Raw genomic sequence first — 20,547 nt, 5'->3', positions numbered from 1 at the left:
AAGTAGTCTATTTTGGGGGATGATTTTGAGGACTAATCTCACAGCATGCCGAAAATATTTTGACCACAACCATGAAAATGGATGGAGCAGTTAAAAGGAGAGCAGGCCAGCATGGTAGCTCATCTTTGCTGTCTCTACCTTATTTATAGTCCAGAAAAGCAAAATAAAGCATGAGTTTAGCAGCAAAAAATTACAAACAAGCTTGAAAATAAAATTAAACTGAAAAAAATAAGCATACTAATTAAAGTATGACAAATTTAAAGACTGCAGATGTATCCTAAAACACAGTAACAAAGCACAACCCAGGAAACCAGTTGTTTATTGGAAGACAATCTTGGGAGCAAAAATCCAGCTGATCACACTTATGCAATTTAATATATGACATCATATACATCTCAGTACGTTAATAATTTCAGCCTTTAAGGCCTCCTGCATTTCCACTATTGGTACTTTTGTGCATTCCTGATTCAATCCTCCTCTCTCGTTCATGTTCCAACCCTTTGTCCAAAAAAGTGCTTCCTATGTTTGACTAGGTTTTCAGTAGTTATGGCACACAGCAGTTAACCAAATAAATTAACTTAGCGCAAAGAAACTTTGTACCCAACTGCTTACAGTACTTCATGCTACGAGATATATTGCATCTGATGCTACAGAATGCTTGGTGGAAAAATAGCAATAAAAGTCAGAATCCATAAAACATAGAAGTGAGATTTAGCCCAGAGTCCTTGTTGGGGTGATTTGAAAAAAAAAGTACACCAAGTAATATTTTTAGCATATTTTTCTTCAAATTATAAATATTTACAAGGATTTGAATTTTCTGAAAAACATAAGAATCACTTTTCAGGCATTTTTGCTAAACTGTGTAAAATTTTCTCCTGTCACGAGTAGCCATTCCTTAATTTCTAAGTACCATAGACCAGCGGTCCCCAACCCCCGAGCCATGCACTGGTACCGGTCCGTGAGTCGTTTGGTACCGGGCCGCGAGTGTTGAGGTTCAGGTGTGCAATTTATGGTTTACCGGGGTTTTTTTTCTTCGTTTTATCGTTCATATTTATTGTTTTTATCGTTACCTCAGTTCCCCTGTGTCTTTTCCCGTGTGTTATGAACACATTTTAGTTATTTAGGGCCGGTCCGTGGCACAAAATGAATGAAATATTGCAGAAAGACTGATGGAAGATGGAAACTTTTTTTCCCCTTCACATAAGAAAGAACACGCTTTTGGTCGATTAAATGTCTACTAAAACTTAAACACTGTAAAGAAGTGGCACACAGGAATTATGGCAACATCACATTGAAAGTTTGTAAAATTCATATAGAGAAATGGTCCTCATGCTAAACTTTCACCACGTTGAATGTCCATGTTTTTAAAAAAAAACTAACAAAAACAAAAAAACATCAATTGTTTCCAAACCACCTCATCACTCGTCTCCTTAAAGCCATCTATTTTTGAGTCTTATTTCAAAAGCTAAGGAGCCCCCGCATCATTGATTGTCCACTGGCCAAGGTAACGTCAGGTGACAGCTCTTGGAAATAGCCTTTGTAATTGGTCCCAATGAAACTGGCCAGGCGATCACTGCTTCATAGTGTTCTTGATGGTCCACCTCTGCCCCGAGCAGGGCTGCAGGACCAGCAGGTGGCCGGAGTAAACATTAGCCGGCACCACCTCCAGACAGCGTCCAGTAGCCCGATTTATGATCGATTCGTTCTGCAAGGCAGAAGGAGATACAATACTTTGGTTTTAACAGATTTCACAGATGGTCTGTGAACAATGCGTGATGGTGACAGAACAGTATGTAACCAGACCGGGCCTTATGTGAACTGTTGCAACCTCTTTCTTAAACAAATGGCACTAACTTTTTACCTTACATCTATATAAAATAAGTAAGGTCTCCCTATTTCCCTAAGACTTCTACGTCTGCAGGACTCTTCACTGCTTGTCCTGCTGTGTGACAAAGAATCGATGTGGCAGAAGGTCTGCAGCATCACTGTTCAAGCTCTCCTCTTCCCGTGCTACAGGCTGTAACTCTTTAGTTTTTAAAGGTTACCCAAACAGAACTAAAAGACCAACAGAAAATTGACTTACAAAAGGTTTTTCACATTAAAAGAAAAAGAGAATCAATGCCAAAGTAAAAGGTATATTGAGTCGCTTGTTACCCTTTAAGCAGTCTGGGTTTAGTTGTCTTAAGAGGACCCCTTATTTTCTAGCATAAATATAATTTTACAACAGTTATTGTTCATATTAATCATAGCCAAAGTCTCAATTTATGTGCAAATAATCCCCGTTAACCAGACTGCTTTGATTTCAGTAATAGCAGAGATGATATCCTAATATAGTCATCACAAACAGACAGATCTGTCCTACTGGTGTTAAAACCTTCTGTTTGTGAGGGTTTTAACACAAAGAAAGGTGGCTTCAACGGAGGTATTCGGAATATAAAGGCGGTTCTGTCAGATAAAGCATGAACTACGGGGCTGCAGCAATGCTGAGTATGAGAGAAATGAAGATTCATGCAAAGCTACTCTCATATTAGAGTCCAAGAGAAAAAAGAATGGACCCAGACATGAGCTCAATAGGTCCCTTTTAAAATCTGACATATAGATACTTTTCCTCTCAACTCTATGCCAGTAAATTTTAGTTTCTCTTATAAACACTCAGTTATATCATTGAAAAAGAGATTTCTTTACACTTCTGACCTGAGAGAAATGCCATGTCTTCTGTTTCACGTTGGTCACCTTTTCACAATTGAGGAGCTGAGGAAAGTTGCTCATCTGATCGTACACCACACAACGAGTGTCCTCACCAGTGCTGCCTAGGGGTCCCAGAAACAGCTGACCTTCTTTAGTGTAGCGTCCTAACTAAGAGGAAAACAGATACGTCACACATACAGTAAACGGAAAGTTACTGAACTGGCTGAGTGAATACTCTTCTCTTTATTAGCTAACGATGAAATAAGTATGTGATGATGTACAAGTTGAAGGTAACCTGGCAGGAATTTTCCTTGATTATGCAAGCTGTTGGGTTTTTTTTTTTTGCTGCTTTGAACAAGAGGATGGTGTTGTTCCCAATACTGCTGAGAGGCAAAACATGTCTTTGTTCTTCACTGAGTGCTAAACACAAAGATTTTCCTGTACATCACTGCTAATCACAGTGTTGTTTCAGCAGAGTTCTAACCCACATATAGCCCTAACATTTTATATACACCAAATTCTGCAGTTTTCTCAACTTGACAGAAAGAAAAAGCAGAAGTGAGTCAGATTCTTCCCGCTCTGTTTTCTAACCTTTGTGTCTTTCACTTCAGCTTTTTCGTTCAGATTAATAGTAATTTCCACTTTAGCAGTGCAGATAAAACAGTTCCTTTGGTTGCATCTAGCTCTGAGGCTTTGAGTGTGCTGACGATAAAGACTGATTGGGAAATTGTTTATATCGCATTCTGTTCCTAACAAAGCATGAATAGTGGTTGCAATGCCTTGCAAAAGATATAAAGATAAAGCTTTCCATCAACCACCCAGTCAGCCCAGTTTGGGTCTTTTTGCAGAGTAACTGCATCCTGTTTGCAGTACATCATACAAAAGTTAGGTGATTTAACAGCGTTTGGACTCAAAATCTTAAAAAATCCCACTTGTGGTCCCTAGATGTCACTGCTTCTTCTTAAGAACAGAGTATTTATTAAAATGTTTTTCTAGTATCTTTGACCACTACAAGTTACATTCATCTTTTCACAGATATTCATATCGCACTTTATTTTATGCACTTATGTGCTTTATCTGTTTTGCATACACACCTACAGCCAGTCACCATTTAACCTAACGTGCATGTCATCGGACTGTGGGAGGAAGCCGGACTACCTGGAGAGAACCCACGCTAAGACACCATGGGGTCGCTTTTATCTCCGTGGAAGTGCAAGTGTGAAAAACTGGTGGTCTAATAAAAACTGAAGACTTTTTGTTCCATCAAAAGGATAACTTTAAAAAATGCAACTGAAGCATGTCTTGTGAAGAAAGTGTGATGCGGCTGTTAGATTTGTATTGTTGATTGTCATTTATGCTTAGAAATATTTACTTATATATGCTTAGAGTTTTGTAATTAATTGTAGATTGGTAGAGGTTTTGATCCTTGATAGTCTGCAAACTGTGTGTGTATTAGACAGCACTTTGGGAGCATGAGAGGTCATACCGTGTTTTATTGTTTTATGGTAGGATTAACGTAGTTGCGTCTGTTCTAGTCTAGTCTTTGTTTAGATGAACTGCAGGACTTCCTCACCGTGTAATCTAGGATGAACCATCTAGGGTGAGGGGGAGGCTACCCTCTTCCTGACCAAGGATGTTTGACCCTTTGATCAGCAGTCCACACACACACACACACACACACACACACACACACACACACACACACACACACACACACACACACACACACACACACGCACGCAGTAAGGATGGGCGGACATGTCTCAGCCTCCACCACTCTCAGCACTGGAGCCCCCCAGGGGTGTGTTCTGAGCCCCCTGCTGTACTCTTTGTACACATATGACTGTGTGGCCACTACCAGCTCCACCACCATCATCAAGTTTGCTGACGACACCGTCGTGGTGGGCCTGATCTCTGATAACAACGAGACGGCCTACCTGAAGGAGATTAGGAATCTGGAGAACTGGTGCCAGAGGAACAACCTCCTTCTAAACGTCAGTAAGACAAAGGAGCTGATAGTGGACTTCAGCACTAAGCAGGAGAGGAACTACCAGACCCCCGTCATCAACGAGTGCCCAGTGGAGAGAGTGGACAGCTTCAAATACCTCGGAGTTCACATCACGCAGGACCTGTCATGGTCCTGTCACATCAACACCGTGGTGAAAAAGGCCCGTCAGCGTCTCTACCACCTCAGACGCTTGAGAGACTTCCAACTGCCCTCCAAAGTGCTCAGGAACTTTTACTCGTGCACCATAGAGAGCATCCTGGCGGGAAACATCTTAACCTGGTTCGGGAACAGCACCATGCAGGACAGACGAGCTCTACAGAGGGTTGTGCGGTCAGCTGAGCGCACCATCCGCTCCGAGCTCCCTGACCTGCACTCAATCTACAGCAGGCGGTGCTGGACCAAGGCCAGGAAGATCGTGAAGGACCTCAGCCATCCCAACAACAGACTGTTCTCTCTGTTGAGGTCAGGAAAGCGATTCCGCTCCCTGAAGACCAACACAGAGAGACTGAGGAGGAGCTTCTTCCCGCAGGCGATACGGTCTCTCAATCACACCACCACACAGTACTGACCCACACATACAGTTCTTACACACACACTGGACTTTCTGGACTTTGTTTTTGCACAACACTGGTCACTATATTCTTCATTTCCGGTTAATACTTGTACAGCTGCTGTTATTGTGTATATATTTATTTATATTTAGATTTCTTCATACATTCTTATATAGTTCTATACTGTGTATTGGTGTATTTTGTTGTACAGTTATTTTATTTTCAACTTTAATTTATATATTTTATCTTATTCTTCCCAGTTAAATTTACCCTTCATTCTAATTTGTGTTGTACAGTTATTTCATTTTTAACCTTAATTTATATTTTATTCCTTCCTAGTTAAATTTACCCCTTTTTAATTTTTCATATTTATTTCCTACCTTATTCATAGCCTTTCCTTTTTTGTTTTCTTTAGGTCACGAGCAGTTGTCCAAGCATTTCACTACATATCGTACTGTGTATGACTGTGTATGTGACAAATAAAATTTGAATTTGAATTTATTACTCTTTGTGTGTATGTAGACGTCATATGTTAACGAACTTATGCATATTCATGTAACCTCAATAAAAGGACAGTGGTACGGGAGGACGGACGAGAGCAACTGGGGCCAAGCGAAGGAACGGCGATTGTCCGGTTCTCTCCCGTGCACGAGTAACATGAAGCTTGCCTACTTCGTGTCTTGCTTTGCAGTGTAATTATATTGCCTTTAACGTTCCAGCGGATGGGTTCAAGCTACAAACCTATCAGCGGCACTCATTTTTCCAGAATTGAATTGAAATTTTAGCTCCTTTAGCATTTTACCACTGAAGCCTTGACTTTCTGCCTAAAGCACCTGTTTACCACTGTGAGCTAAAAAGAGAGGCCCTTAGGGCTGAAGGGATGAAGAGCTGACACTGGCTGACTCAGGGCTTCAACACAAAAAGTGCAAGACACAATTTTATTCTGACAGCAGAACTCGCTCCTTGGAGGATTTCAGCTGAGCCTGTGATTGAGACACAGCTGCAAATCACATCACCGGAGAAGCTCACTGTATGTTTTCATGAGAAAGCAAAGCAACTGGAAAAAGATGGAGTATACTCTTTAGTATGGTGGTGAGGAAGAGTGTTGTACCTGAGGACCCCACCCATGGCATGGGTGCAGGGTGGCTGTGTGGTTCTCCTTCACACCCTGATCCATACACAGGTGGCTTGCTTTAGAATTGCGGACCTTAAATACACAAAAAAAAAGAGTCAGACTTAATTCATAAAATATGAATATTCCCCAAAATAATTACCGATTAAAAATGTATAAAGGCTAAAAACAAGGATGTGTCAGTGTGGATCAGACAAAGTTCTAAATCTCATTTATTTTCTATTAACAGCTGAGAAGATGTGGATGTACATGCTGTCTGAGTCCCTGCTTTCTTGTTATATTTTGGTCTGTGGAGGAGATACAAGTTTCTTAGGACTTTGTGTAAGTATCATTTATTTAATTTCAGTGGTTTAATTTGTACATCAGATCTTACATCTACAAACTTACTTTTTCCTGTGTCTTTGTCCTTCATGGCTCACCTCACCGTAGAACAGCGTATCGTTGTACCTCCTCATCTCTGGGTAAACGTTGTCTAGGTACCAGTGAAAGCTCTTACATTGCAGACTCTTCCTCAGTGCAACCCTCTGTGATATGTCTCCGTAATCAATACCGTGGTTCTGCAAGAGCAAAGGAAGTTATTATGCCTAAAGTCTCTACATAAATTGTGGAACCAAAAGAAAAACTGTTTGGCTCTGAACATGGACATCTGATAGTCACAAACAGACAAGCATGACTGACAGCATCCTCTCTAAGAGAGGTCTTGGTGCAGAAAAATGCCGTTCTCACCTCCATGGGGATGTTCCAGGCCAGGTAGACATTGGACTTGTACTCATCCATCCAGACCTCTGCCACACGCAGGGCATTAAGGCGTGTGTGGAAAGCTATGTTACTGTGGTAAGGTTTCTTCATTCGTGCAATATGAGCCACTCTGGAGCAAGGCAGCACCTCCATACTGCCTCCACACAGCCACACCTGTGGGTAGTAGGAGTATGAATTAAAGCTCACAATAATATACTGCTGGCTGCTGGGCAGCAGGAAATATAAATAGGCAGATGCACAGTCGCCGCGATGTCCTGATTTATAAAGTCAATTACAGCTAACAGCTGGAGCATAGAGCACCTGGAAGGACGTGTTTTCTTTGTGCTGGAACTAATGAAAGCTAAATCTGTACATTTAGAAGTCCTTCTCGGTTTTTCTTCTTGTTTTCTGTTATATAAAAAATATCTAATTGTTGCTTTTATTCATTTTTTTCTAGCCAACCTTAAGGGGCATCAAGAGGAGCTGAGGTTTTCGGCACTTCAGCACTGGGTTAACTTTTAAGCTCCAACTGTGAGTATACATACATAAATGCATGTTTTTTTACTTATATTGTTTGCTGTGACAACGTATCATCCAGAGCACTCTCCCAGTCAGCGAATACACCATGATGATTCCAGGCATGTCATTAAAGATCAACAAGAAGAGACGGTCAGAAGCACAAGTCATGCTTGAAGATGTGGCCAAAACATCTTCTACAGTTCACCATGCTATTTCCCAGCTTTGATGTAGGACAGCGGGCCAGAACAATAAGACATGAATGCTAGCATAGCCCCAAGAGCTACACAACAACAGAATAAAAAAAGAAGCATAAAAGCAAGCAGTTTACACAATCATAAAAGCATAAGACAACAAGTGAGTTTTGAGTTGGGACTTAAAGAGAGAGATGGAAGAGATATTTCTTAAATCAGGAGGTAGGGAATTCCAGAGTCGTGGAGCAGAGCAGCTGAAAGCCCTGCTCCCCATGGTGGCAAGACGGGGGGAAGGGACGGAGAGAGAAAGGGAAGAAGAAGATCTAAGACATCGAGATGGGGCAGTGATCTGAACCAGATCAGAGAGATATGGAGGAGAGAGATGATGAATAGCCTTAAATGTGTACAAGAGTATTTCTTCTTCCTGACCAAGATTCGTTCCTTTTGTTGCTTCTCATTAACAGAGGTCAAAGAAAGTATAATGATAAAGTGGAGAACTACTGGACATCATTCATTTTTGGTGCTAAAGGTTTAAGAATTAACTGCAGCAGAAGAGCTTCACCTGCTTGTGAAGTGGTTTAGAAAAGAAACCTCAGAGCATGAAGGTTGAATCAATTATCTCCTCATACAAACCACCCAGCAGCTGAGCTGAAAATGATATCAGAATGGCTAGAACAATGTTATGGTGCATCTAGAGCTACTGAAACAGCTCTTAATGCAAAACTTTAAAAAAGAGCTTTTTGACCTAGCAGACTTGCTATTGAAGAAATAGGAAGCTGAACAAGATAACTTCCTCCCAGGATCCTCTCTGGAAACAGCCAGTGGTACTCATCCCTTTTTCCAAAAGCTTCTACACAACCTCAGGAAAAATGGACATGCCCAAATAAGGGCATCATGTAGCTACAATCTCTAAGTTGATCAGTGGTGGAATCCAATGACCTAGCTGTAATCCTTACTTCATTCACAATGATAGCCATCAAAATCAGCAGGTCAAGACTGAGGTATCCTCTGCAGGTTTGGAGAACAAATGTGCAAAGCCAGCAACTGACCAATTAGGAACTATCCCAGCCACAGAAAAACACAGCCCTTAAACAAACACAGAGGCTTCAGAGGAAAACCCCTTGAAGAACAGATGAGAACAGGACATGGTGCTGTGAATTCATTCATGCAGGACTGTGAGTGAGATCAAACCACTGGACCCTGAATTGACCTCTCACTGTTAGGTAGAATTGTTGTGCACATCCACAAGCTTCAAAAGGAGATTAACTGCTCTCATAATGAATAATTTACCCAGAAAGTGGATCTCGGCAGAGTACTCACAGAAGAACTGAGCATCAAAATGGAAAAGAAAGAAGATTTAAGACACGTTAGGCATGGTTGTTGTTGACAGAAGGACTGGTCTGAGTATTTTGGAAACTCCTGATCTACTAGGATATTTCTGTATTACCATCTCTAGGGTTATCCCAAGGGATGGTCCAAAAAAGAGGAAATATCCAATGAGGCAAGGCAAGGCAAGGCAAGTTTATTTGTATAGCACAATTCAACAACAAGGTGATTCAAAGTGCTTTACAGAGACATTAGAAACAAGAACAAATAAAAAGCATGATTTAAAATTGATTAAAACAAGCAAACTAACTAACTAACTAATTAACAAACAAACAAACAAACAACAGTATATAAAATCAAAACAGATAAAATCAGAACAGTAGATAAAATCAGTAGTTAAATGTAAGTTTTGAAATTTAAGCTTAAAGTGTGGATTTGGTGCTTTATTCAAATGCAGCTGAGAACAGGTGAGTCTTCAACCTGGATTTAAATAAACTGAGTGTTTCAGCTGATCTGAGGCTTTCTGGGAGTTTGTTCCAGATATAAGGAGCATAAAAGCTGAATGCAGCTTCTCCGTGTCTGGTTCTGACTCTGGGAACTGATAAAAGACCGGATCCAGATGACCTGAGGGATCTGGAAGGTTCATACTGGGTCAGGAGGTCACTGATGTATTTTGGTCCTAAACCATTCAGAGCTTTATAGGCCAGCATCAGAACTTTAAAGTCTATCCTCTGACGGACAGGCAGCCAGTGTAAAGACCTCAGAGCTGGACTGATGTGGTCCACTTTTTTGGTCTTAGTGAGGACTCGAGCAGCAGAGTTCTGAATGAGCTGTAGTTGTCTGACTGATTTTTTAGGTAGACCTGTAAAGATGCTGTTACAGTAATCAAGCCTACTAAAGATGAATGCATGGACTAGTTTTTCCAGGTCTTGTTGAGACATCAGATCTTTTATCCTTGATATATTCTTGAGGTGATAGTAAGCTGACTTTGTTATTGTCTTAATGTGTTTTTCTAAGTTTAGGTCTGCATCCATCACTACACCCAAATTTCTCGCCTGGTTTGTGGTTTTTAGATGTATAGATTGAAGTTCTCTGGTGACCTGTAATCGTTTTTCTTTGGCGCCAAAGACTATTACCTCAGTTTTGTTTTTGTTTAGTTGGAGAAAATTGTGGCACAACCAGTCATTAATTTCCTCAATGCATTTACCAAGAGCCTGTACAGGGCCTCGGTCTCCTGGTGACATTGTGATATATATTTGTGTGTCATCTGCATAGCTGTGATAGTTTATTTTGTTGTTGTTTATAATCTGTGCCAGTGGGAGCATGTAGATGTTAAACAGAAGGGGTCCCAAGATGGAACCTTGGGGAACTCCACATGTGATACTTGTCTGCTCAGATGTGAAGTTACCTATTGATACAAAGTATTTCCTGTTTTCTAAGTATGTTTTGAACCAGTTTAGTACAGTTCCTGAAAGACCTGTCCAGTTCTCCAGTCGTTTGAGTAATATGTTGTGGTCAACTGTATCAAATGCTGCACTGAGATCCAGTAAAACTAGGACTGACATTTTTCCACTGTCTGTATTCAGACATATGTCATTAAACACTTTGGTCAGAGCGGTTTCAGTGCTGTGATTCTGTCTAAAACCTGACTGGAAGGCATCGTAGCGGTTATTCTGTTTTAAGAAGTAACTGAGCTGTTGAGAAACTGCTTTTTCAATGATCTTACTTAAAAACGGGAGATTTGAGATCGGCCTGTAGTTGTTCATTTGTGTCTTGTCAAGATTGTCCTTTTTCAGTATAGGTTTGATTACAGCAGTTTTTAGTGATTCTGGAAACACACCTGATAATAAAGAAAAGTTGACGATCTGTAACAGGTCTGACTCTAAAGTCTTTGAGACCTTTTTGAAAAAACTTGTTGGCAGGACATCTAAACAGCAGGAGGAGGAGTTCAGTTGACCTAAGATGTCCTCCAGGTCTTTGCTGTTAATAGGTTGAAACTGTTTCATGGTGTTTAAACAGTTTTTTGCTGGACACAGTACATATCCTGGATCTGCTGTTGATGTACCAATTGCTTGTCTAATTTTTTGGATTTTTTCAGTGAAGAATTTGGCAAAGTCATTGCAGGCCATGGTTGAATGAAGTTCAGCTGCCACTGACACAGGGGGGTTTGTTAGCCTGTCAACTGTAGAAAATAAGACCCGAGCATTATGGCTGTTTTTAGTGATGATGTCAGAGAAGTAGGACCTCCTTGCACTCCTCAGTTGTAAATTATAATTGTGAAGTTTCTCTTTATAAATGTCATAATGAACCTGGAGGTTTGTTTTTCTCCATCTGCGCTCAGCTTTCCTACACTCTCTTTTTTCATTTTTCACCAGTGTGGAGTTTCTCCATGGAGACTTTTTCCTTCCAGAGATAACCTTCGCCTTAATGGGAGCAATAGTGTCCATTACATTTAACATGTTAGCATTGAAGCTATTGACGAGCTCATTGACTGACCCTCTGGACAGGTCAGGTGTTAATGGGAAGACCTGGTTAAAAATTGCACTACTGTGTTCAGTTATACACCTTTTTGTGATCACTGTTGTTGATATATTTGTGTGGGCTGAGATTTTACTTTCAAAGAAAACACAGTAATGATCAGACAGGCCCACATCAGACACAGTAACCTTTGAAATGCTCAGGCCTTTGGAGATCAGTAGGTCGAGAGTGTGTCCTCTATTATGTGTGGCCTCTGTTACATGCTGAGTCAGCCCAAAGTTGCCCAGAGTGTTACTCAGGTCTTTAGTCCCTTTGTCCTGAGGGTTGTCCACATGAATGTTAAAATCCCCAACAATAATTACACAGTCAAAATCAACACAGATCACAGACAGCAGTTCACTGAGGTCATTAAAAAAGTCTGTGCAGTATTTGGGAGGCCTGTAAACATTAAGAAACACAACTTTGGATGGGGCCTTCAGCTGTAAAGCCACATATTCAAAAGACTGAAAACTTCCAGGAGATAGCTGCTTACATTGAAATGATTCATTAAATAAGACAGCGACCCCTCCTCCTCTCCTGCTCGCCCTGACCTCACTGATAAAACTGTAGTTAGGAGGGGTCGTCTCGATGAGAACAGCTCCACTGTTACTTTGGTCCAACCAAGTTTCAGTTAAAAACATAAAATCAAGGCTGTGCTCAGTGATTAAATCATTAATTAAAAATGTTTTCCCAGCTAGAGATCTAATGTTTAATAAAGCCAACTTAAGTGTTTTAGAGGTATTACTTGTCCCCTCGTGTTTGGGAGCAGTCTGTGGCACACAAGGTATGTTTACTATGTTTAAAGATCTTTTAGAGTGCAGCTCTCTGTGTTTTGACCAGGCCACATGTCTCCTGTCACCTAAAAGTACAGAAATTTTAAAACCTTCTAGTAAACAGGGTCCCAGCTTCTCCTGGGAAAAGTCATCACTGCCATAGTCCTCACAGCCCGGACCCTGCACACATCACACATCAGACTGCGGAGACAGGGCATGAGAGACAGTTCTCTGGGTGAAAATATCTTGTTGATACCAGACCCGACCAGAGACTGCTTTGAGCTGACAAGAAGGCAACAGTAAAACAGATAACTTCTTCTTAAAAACCACTTTTGCATTACTTTGAACCGTGAACCTTGAAGAATTTGGGCTAGAGCAGCAGAGGACCATATCAGGTGCTACTCTTGTGAGCTAACAGGAAAGTCTCCACAGTCAGGGGATCTCAATCAGATAGATCACCTTTGGTATATGACGCAATGGGAGATTCCCATCGTGAATGCACAGCTGACAAATCTGCATCAACTGCATGAGGCCATCATGCCACGATCAATCTTTGAGGAATGTTTCCAGTACTTTGTTGAATCTATGCCATGAAGAATTAAAACAGCTCTGAAGGCAAAAGAGTGTCCAACCTAATACTGACAAGGTGTATCTAATAAAGTATCTGCTGAGTGTGTCCAACCCACGAGCCTTCTGCTGTGAACATAATGAAGACATGGATATCCAAGCTATCTGAACCCACGTCAAAGTGATGTGAGCGTAACAGAAACTTCAAACTGACAGGTCGCCAAACAATTGCACAGATGCAACCTATTTCACTCCTGACAAACATTCCTACTGGATAAAAAGTAGGTCCGTCAGTCTTTCTTCACACTGGGAACAATATGAAACATGTTCCATCCACAGATAAGGAGCACTACAAACAGAAAATGGGCACATAGGTTTTAAAGATAACCTATGTGTTTCTGTTACCCAAGGACACGGGTGCTAACCAACAGAGGGTATGCCAAAAAAAAACATTTTACTGCTCTCTGCCACACTCTAAGATAAATAAGCAGTACTATGATTTCATGTAAAAGATGTTGGACAACAACCATGCAAAATTGCCCCATAGAGGTGCTGATATCTACCGCTTAACATTCATTATCCCAAGAATCCTGTTAAAACCCAAACAGTCATTGATTCAAGTGCTTGTTATGAAAGAGTTTCTCTGAATGAGGGCCTTCTCCCTGGACACATCCAAACAATCCTCTTGTAAGGGTTGTAGTGAAATGTAGAAATGTTGTTGTCGCAGGGCAACTCTGGATATGTGTCCCACTGCTTTGTAGTAAAAGAGGAACAGAAAGAAATGTGGTTCTTGAGATGTGACATTGTGGGCTAGATTCATGTCTTTGCTAATACTTCATCTCCAGCAGTTGTAATATATTTATAGGTGCGTTGAAGCTGAATTTTAGCTGTTTTATTGCATCTGTACACGTTTACTTATCTAGACTTAATTTTGGGGGGAATCTTGATATTTTTGATGACAAGATATAAGAACTTTCCATTTCAGATTCAAGTTATGACCAAGTCAACTCAAAGACAAGGCAACCGTTTTTGTCTTTCTAAAAATATTTGATTGTTTAGCTTGCTGGATAAAAGCCAACACACTCGGGTTGTGAAAATGTTTGACGTTATTTTTTCAGGAAAAATCTAATAACCTTGCAGAAAAACAAAAGACTCTCCAATCTCTCAAAATGTACAGAAACAAACTCCAACCTTCCTGCTCTGCTCTACGTGACCTATTTATCTCCATTGCCCTGCTGTGAGCTGCTCACACAGGACTGGTCCTCCAGGACTCTTAATGGGGCCTCATCAGTGGTGCCACGCTACGGTGGCCACTGCTCCACTTAAAACCTACAGGGGTAAAGAGGGAGCAGGAACAAGAGGAAACTGGGTGACACACAAACCCTGATGCCTAGTTCGATGTTCTCCCCTCCGTAGACGTCCATGCCTGAGTCGAGTAGACCGAGTTCTCCAAAGTAGTCCCGATTGGCCACAAAGGAGCATCCAATCATGGCAGGCGTCCTGCAGCCAGGAAAACACACTATCATGTGACACTGAGCGTTTGCAAACACCAGAATGTGTTTTTTTGTGGCTTTATCTGATGTTTATTTTGGAGTACTTTTCTACAACCCAAATCTCCACTATGCAAAGTTTCACACTTTATATTTCAGCCTATTATGTGGAGGGTAAATCTAAACATTTTTGTGCATACTCATGCAATTTATTCTTATTTTTAATTAAAGAATGGAAGGAAATCCAATTTAACACAAATATATGGGTGATAATCAGATAATTAAAATCCTATTTTCACCACTCTCTAATTTAGGCTGTAATTTTTTTATTGCTTTAATGAAGTCTGGTTTCCCATCAGGAGCTTTTTTTCTTGTTTTCCCCTAATCTTCCCCAAAACTAAAAAAAGAACTTGGTGGCAGTTTTATTGAAAATCTTAAAGAAGTGGAAAAAAATACATCTCAGAAGTGTGAGATCTGTGTTCACGTTTAAATGGGAGAAGCTGGCATACCTTATTGGTGCAGACATGTCTCCCTCCTCCCACCACTCTTTGGGTGGATTAATGTACATGCACCACAGTTCCCAGTTGTAGCCATGGCCAGAGTTCTCATAGCGCTCCACCTCAAAGGTATCGTGCTTGATGTTGTCGATTGACGGCAAGATAATCCTCTTGTGGTTTTCTTTTATTCTAGCTAGAACTGGTTCTGACCTGAAAAAAGTGCAAACACACACACACTCACACATTTAGTTGACTTTACTTTGTGCAGAAACAAAGTTTATAACATCTTTTAAGAGCACCACTTTTTTCATCCACTTCAGTCAAATAGAAAGTTCCTTGTGTCGTCCCAGTTTTATCACTAATTCTGTTTGATTCAGCCGAGTTGAGCTCTGCAGGGGGCAGTGAGAGAACTGCACGGTATACCTTAAGTTATGCACTGAGCTCGAAAATGAGATCCACAAAAAGACATCAACAGGATGTGGCAGTTGTCTTAGCGGGGTTAATAAGGTCCCTCATTGCATGCTAATTTCTTGACAGTATTTAGCCTTTGATTCAGTTCACCACCAAGCGCTCAGCTTTTTTGAATTAGTACAAAACCTTCATTTTTTATGGTTACTAAAAATTTACTTTTACGACAAGTTCTCCAAGAGGGGTCCTGTTTTGGTGTGTGTTTTATGTGTGCTTGTGATGTTTTTTTTTAAATAAAATCCGTTCAACCTGATCCCACAGCCTCAAGTGTCTCATTTTAAAACTTCTCAGGCGTGAAATAGCTTGGCTCTTCCTTTTATGCAGCTTCAGCTATCCTTTGTCTTCTCTTTCCATGGTTTCTTTGCACTTTGTAGCACTCTTTTAACACTGATACCCAAAGCTCTATTATTGTCATTGTTGTTATCATGAATAAGTAGAGAGATACTCCCATACGGTTTATGACAAAATTTAATCCGAAGTGATTGATGGCCCTAATCATGACCTTTTGACCTCGCCCCTCCCCCCCGGAAGCGAGTAATGACCGTGACGAATTGCATCCGGAGAAGGGGGGGGCGGGAACCCCCCGACATCCGGAGAAGGGGGGGCGAACCCCGGAAGCGCGCCATCTGTCGCTAAGCGTGTCGAATTGCATCCTGAGAAGGGAGGGGGGGTAAACCTCCGGAAGCGCGCCATCTGTTGTTGGGAAAAAAAAAGAAAAAAGTTTTTAGAGGGAGGAGAATAAAAGCAGAGAGGAGGAGTTCACAATTTCTAAGCCTCAGACACACAAGATGGATTTCATTCTGCAGCCCAGCAGCTCTCCTGTGTCCGATGAGATCTGCTCTCCCAAAGAAGAAGGCTTTGAATATGCCATATTCAAATACAGCATATTTACTAAGGAAGGCCTCGATCCGGACCTTATGACACTTCCGGAAATACTCCGGAATTGTCTAGTCATTTTCAGACCTGATGCGTCATGTTCCATATACATGAGGGGAGGGGTTTGGTTCCTGAAGCACAGCGGTGATGCAGCAGCTGATTTTGTGCTGTATAGAGAGACAGAGCGGCAGCTAGTTTTCCGCAAACTCATAGTCTGAATTCTGTTTCAATATTATGACGATTTTCTCTGTATTTCTTAATGGGAATAAAGAGTGACTTCCTGTAGAGATTTCAATAGTATTTTATTTTCCTATAATACAGACGCAGTAAAAAAAACCTTTAAGATGATCTGCCTAGCAACAAATTGCATTTTTAGGCTACACCATAGCTTGTGATGAAAAGAAGAACTTTCTATCCGCTTGTAACCTACAGGCTGCCTACCCCGTATGTGTAAAAATGAATAAATATCCCTTAGTGAATACTTTTCTTTGAATACTACTTTTCCTTTTGAGAATCCCTTTTACAAGGGACTGAAAAAACAAACCATAATTGCCGTGACAGGCGATCTTGTTTCACACACACACACACACACACACACACACACACACACACACACACACACACACACACACACACACACACCGCGGGTCAAGGAGGAGTGAGATATCAGATATCAGTTTTTTCTCAATGCTTATAACCTATAACGCGCCCCCCAAAACAATATTATTATTATTAAAACATCTATAAGGTAGGTTTTGCGCAGCCTGCTCCTTGTCAGACCAAAGTTTTTTTCTTCATTACTTTTAGCTACTTTTACACTGGGTTTTCTCAATAGACAGAAAATGAAAATGAGGAGTCAACAGCCGATATTATCATTGCTTGTAACCCGGTAAATAATTTCGTACATCTCCCCATAAAATAAGCCTTAGTGGAAAAAAGCTCATATTCGAATAAGTTTATTCCCCTCTGTGGGAAAGAGTTTTTTTCTCAGAGTCAACCATGAGGCGAGTTTTGTCAACAGCAATTGTCCATTTGGTAAAACAAATATCCGCCTCTAAGTCGTATTTTACCGTTGCAGAATGTGGAAAACAGACAGCCCTCACAGGAGGCACCCAGGGGCCCACCTCACACACCATAGTTAAAATATTTAAATTTCAACTAAATTTGTAGTAATGATCGGATTTCCTCACTTATCTACACCACACTCCTTGATTTCTTATCGTTTCTTATCGTTCCTCTGTCCCTTAATAGAAACTATCCTCCCTTTCAGTTGTCTTTTGCACTTCCATATCGCAAAGCAGTTACTGTAGGTTATTTTCTGCTTATGCATTAATGTAATTAATTAACTTATTTATCCTTAAGTACGGTAATGACTTGAGTTCTAATGCTTTTTGTCTCTTGAGTTAGCCGTCAATGTGGGATTTTTTTACCCTTTTGTTCAGTTAAAGCTGCCTTTCATTCTTCAACGCAGCTTAAACTCTAATAGGTAAGCTTTCTTGTAATTTCTTAGTTCTGCAGGCTTCTTGAAAGACATCCGAGACTCTTCTTTGGATGCTGGATGCCTTTTGTTTTGTTTTCTGTCAAGATGATCCCACACTGCTTCGATTATCTTGAGGTTCGAACCCTGGAGAGATCAATCCATGACTGATGCGTTGTTTCATCCAGGCATACTTTGACTACAATGGCAGTATGTTTGCGATCATTGTCGTACTGAAAGTTGCTGCCAATCAGACATTACTTGGTATTACATGGTCGATCAAAATCTGGTGGAACTTTTCTACATTCATAATTTGATTAATTTGGATAAGAGCTCCAACAACACTGGCTGAAATCCAGCCTCAAAGCACGGTAGAGTATCCACGCTGTGTTAAAGACGGCTATAGACATTCACTGTTGTATCTCTCTTCGGACCTCTTCCATGCATATTTCAAATTTGGATTCATTACTCCATAAGACATATTACAGCTGATTTCTTTTTCCAGTCAATTTCTTGTGTAATTTGGCACACCTCAGCCTTATTTTTCTCTGTTCTCCTTCCTTAAGAATGGCTTATTAACAGCCACCCTTCCAACTCAGATAACTTTTGATGAAATGTTTACAGCACTTGAGTTACTCGCCACGGCCATCCTAAATGCTAAGAACACTAAACTTTAATTCTAAATTACGTTAACCAGAAAAAACAAGCCAAAGTCGAGATGTTGCTGAGCTGACCTGTGCTATGCTATGCCTTCTAAAGCACGTATAATGTAAACAGAACTGGTCTTTGCACAGAAGCCTGTGGAGCTTCATAATTAACCTCAGTGTGTGAAGAGCACTCTCCATTTAATAATAGCTGTAATAAAATGTTATGGCCGACGGTGTTAAACGCTGCACTTGGGTCTAGCAGGGAAGATTTCAACTTTTCAATACGAATGAAGGCTGAAAACTGATTAGATTAATGTCTGATGATCTTTTCTGTGCTTCTTCAAGTTTGTAACACCAAACATATTAAAGGATGATGTAAGGCTCACAGGAAGAGTTTAATTAGACACACATTTACTATTTTCTTTATACTCTTTCTTTCTTGACATGTTTAATATGATTACTATCAGAGGAGAAAATGACCCTTGTGTAGTTTAAAAAAGTTTTATTTAATCAAACTGTAATGTTGTTGAACTCTGACGGACGTGTCTTTTAATCTTGTCAACAAATCCTTAATCATCTAAATCTGCCATTTATCATCTAGTAAAATGTTCCCTCTGCTTCTGCTGCACATCTCCCCGGACACTCTCCGCTTCACCTGTCCTGTGCAGGTGGTCCAACCCCTGCCTGCCTCCTTAAACTGGGGTGTTTAAATCTCTTTACCTCTGTTGTGAACTTCACACAAAGTTTGTGGTAACAAAATCAAACTGACGAGGATCTCGTTTGAAAAACACACACTCACGAGACAAAATAAAAACAGACTGCTCAAAGCAAAAGCAGAGCCCTCACAGCTGGTAGTACAAAACACAGCGACAACATGCGTATTAGATACCCTCAGTGCCAGAAGCATAAATATGAAAAAATGTGATCACCAAGAGTATCCTAACAACGGCGTTGAGGTGGGTGTTACAGTAAAAAAAAAAAGTAGCCAAATTTTCATCTGAAAATGTTGAATTTTAGTAAAAACAATGCTCTGTAGTTTGATACTGTCGTTACAGACTAAGCAGATGTTTAAAGCCTTCGGACGCTCATTTGAAACGCACTCATTCTCCTTATCAGCTGGAAACATTAAAGCCGTAAAATGACTTTTTCAAACGGATAAAAACTATTGAACAACAGCAATGTTGAGCCTGTTCCAAAATTTGGATGTACATGTGTTGAAGGTGTGGGTCTTGTTGAATTATTAAACATACATTCTTTAATTTTTCGAGCCACAAAAACAACAACTTTTAATTTTCTTCTGCTTGAGTATCGGCCTCGGGTAGCTCTACTTATCATTGCTCAGTCAGTTGTCTGTTTGTGCTACTTTTTTAAGGAGCAGCGTATTATTGGTAAGGGTGACTTTATGTGTTTAGCTACTTAAGTGGAAGTACTGTGGATAGTTTTACCTTACATACATAGATCTACCAATACAGCTTCTGAGGTAACTGTTTACAAAATGTTATAATCTATTCAAAGGTTCTTTGCAATTTTACATTGATAAACATTATCCTTAACACATTTGGACCACATAAAGTACTATGGCCATCACACTGTCATTTAGAATTGTTTAAATAACTCCTGTCTTAAGTCCTTCCATCAAAAAAAAAAAAAAAAAAAAAAAAAACATGGTTCACTTTTACATCACAAAATGTTAGAAATATAAGTCGTTCATAACAAACTGAAAGGTTGGGAGTTTAAAAATCCAAACCGATGGAAGAATCAGAATCAGAATACTTTATTGATCCCTGGGGGAAATTATTTTTTGTTACAGTGCTCCATTATAAACCAACATTAAGACAAGACAGACAATACACTAACTAAGAATAGTACAATATATACATATATATACATACATACATACATACATACATAAGTCACTCATAAATAAATAGCTGGAAAAGAAACATGTGTAGCTGTAGCAGCAAACAGTGTGTTAAGTGGATGCGTTGTACAGGGAGATGGCCACAGGCAGGAAAGATTTCCTGTGTCGTTCAGTGGTGCTTTTCGGTAATCTCAGTCTCTCACTGAACGTGCTCCTGTGAC

General features: G+C 40.3%; 1 pseudogene across 1 annotated transcript in view; it reads right to left on the bottom strand.

Moving 5' to 3' along the window:
* Positions 1–302: 302 nt before the first annotated feature.
* The window catches only part of LOC145419932 (polypeptide N-acetylgalactosaminyltransferase 17-like), a 33,302-nt pseudogene continuing 13,057 nt past the window's right edge, over positions 303–20,547 (bottom strand). The window contains exons 4-10 of the transcript XR_013901190.1: positions 15,010–15,207; positions 14,393–14,510; positions 7,106–7,291; positions 6,799–6,936; positions 6,359–6,454; positions 2,695–2,856; positions 303–1,705 (exon numbers count right to left, since the gene is read on the bottom strand). The product of XR_013901190.1 is annotated as a polypeptide N-acetylgalactosaminyltransferase 17-like (transcript). The remainder of the gene's footprint in view (positions 1,706–2,694; positions 2,857–6,358; positions 6,455–6,798; positions 6,937–7,105; positions 7,292–14,392; positions 14,511–15,009; positions 15,208–20,547) is intronic.

This window comes from Astatotilapia calliptera, chromosome 14, assembly GCF_964374335.1.
Source record: "Astatotilapia calliptera chromosome 14, fAstCal68.1, whole genome shotgun sequence".
Lineage (NCBI taxonomy): Eukaryota > Metazoa > Chordata > Actinopteri > Cichliformes > Cichlidae > Astatotilapia > Astatotilapia calliptera.
This window is presented reverse-complemented; position numbering and strand designations above follow the sequence as displayed.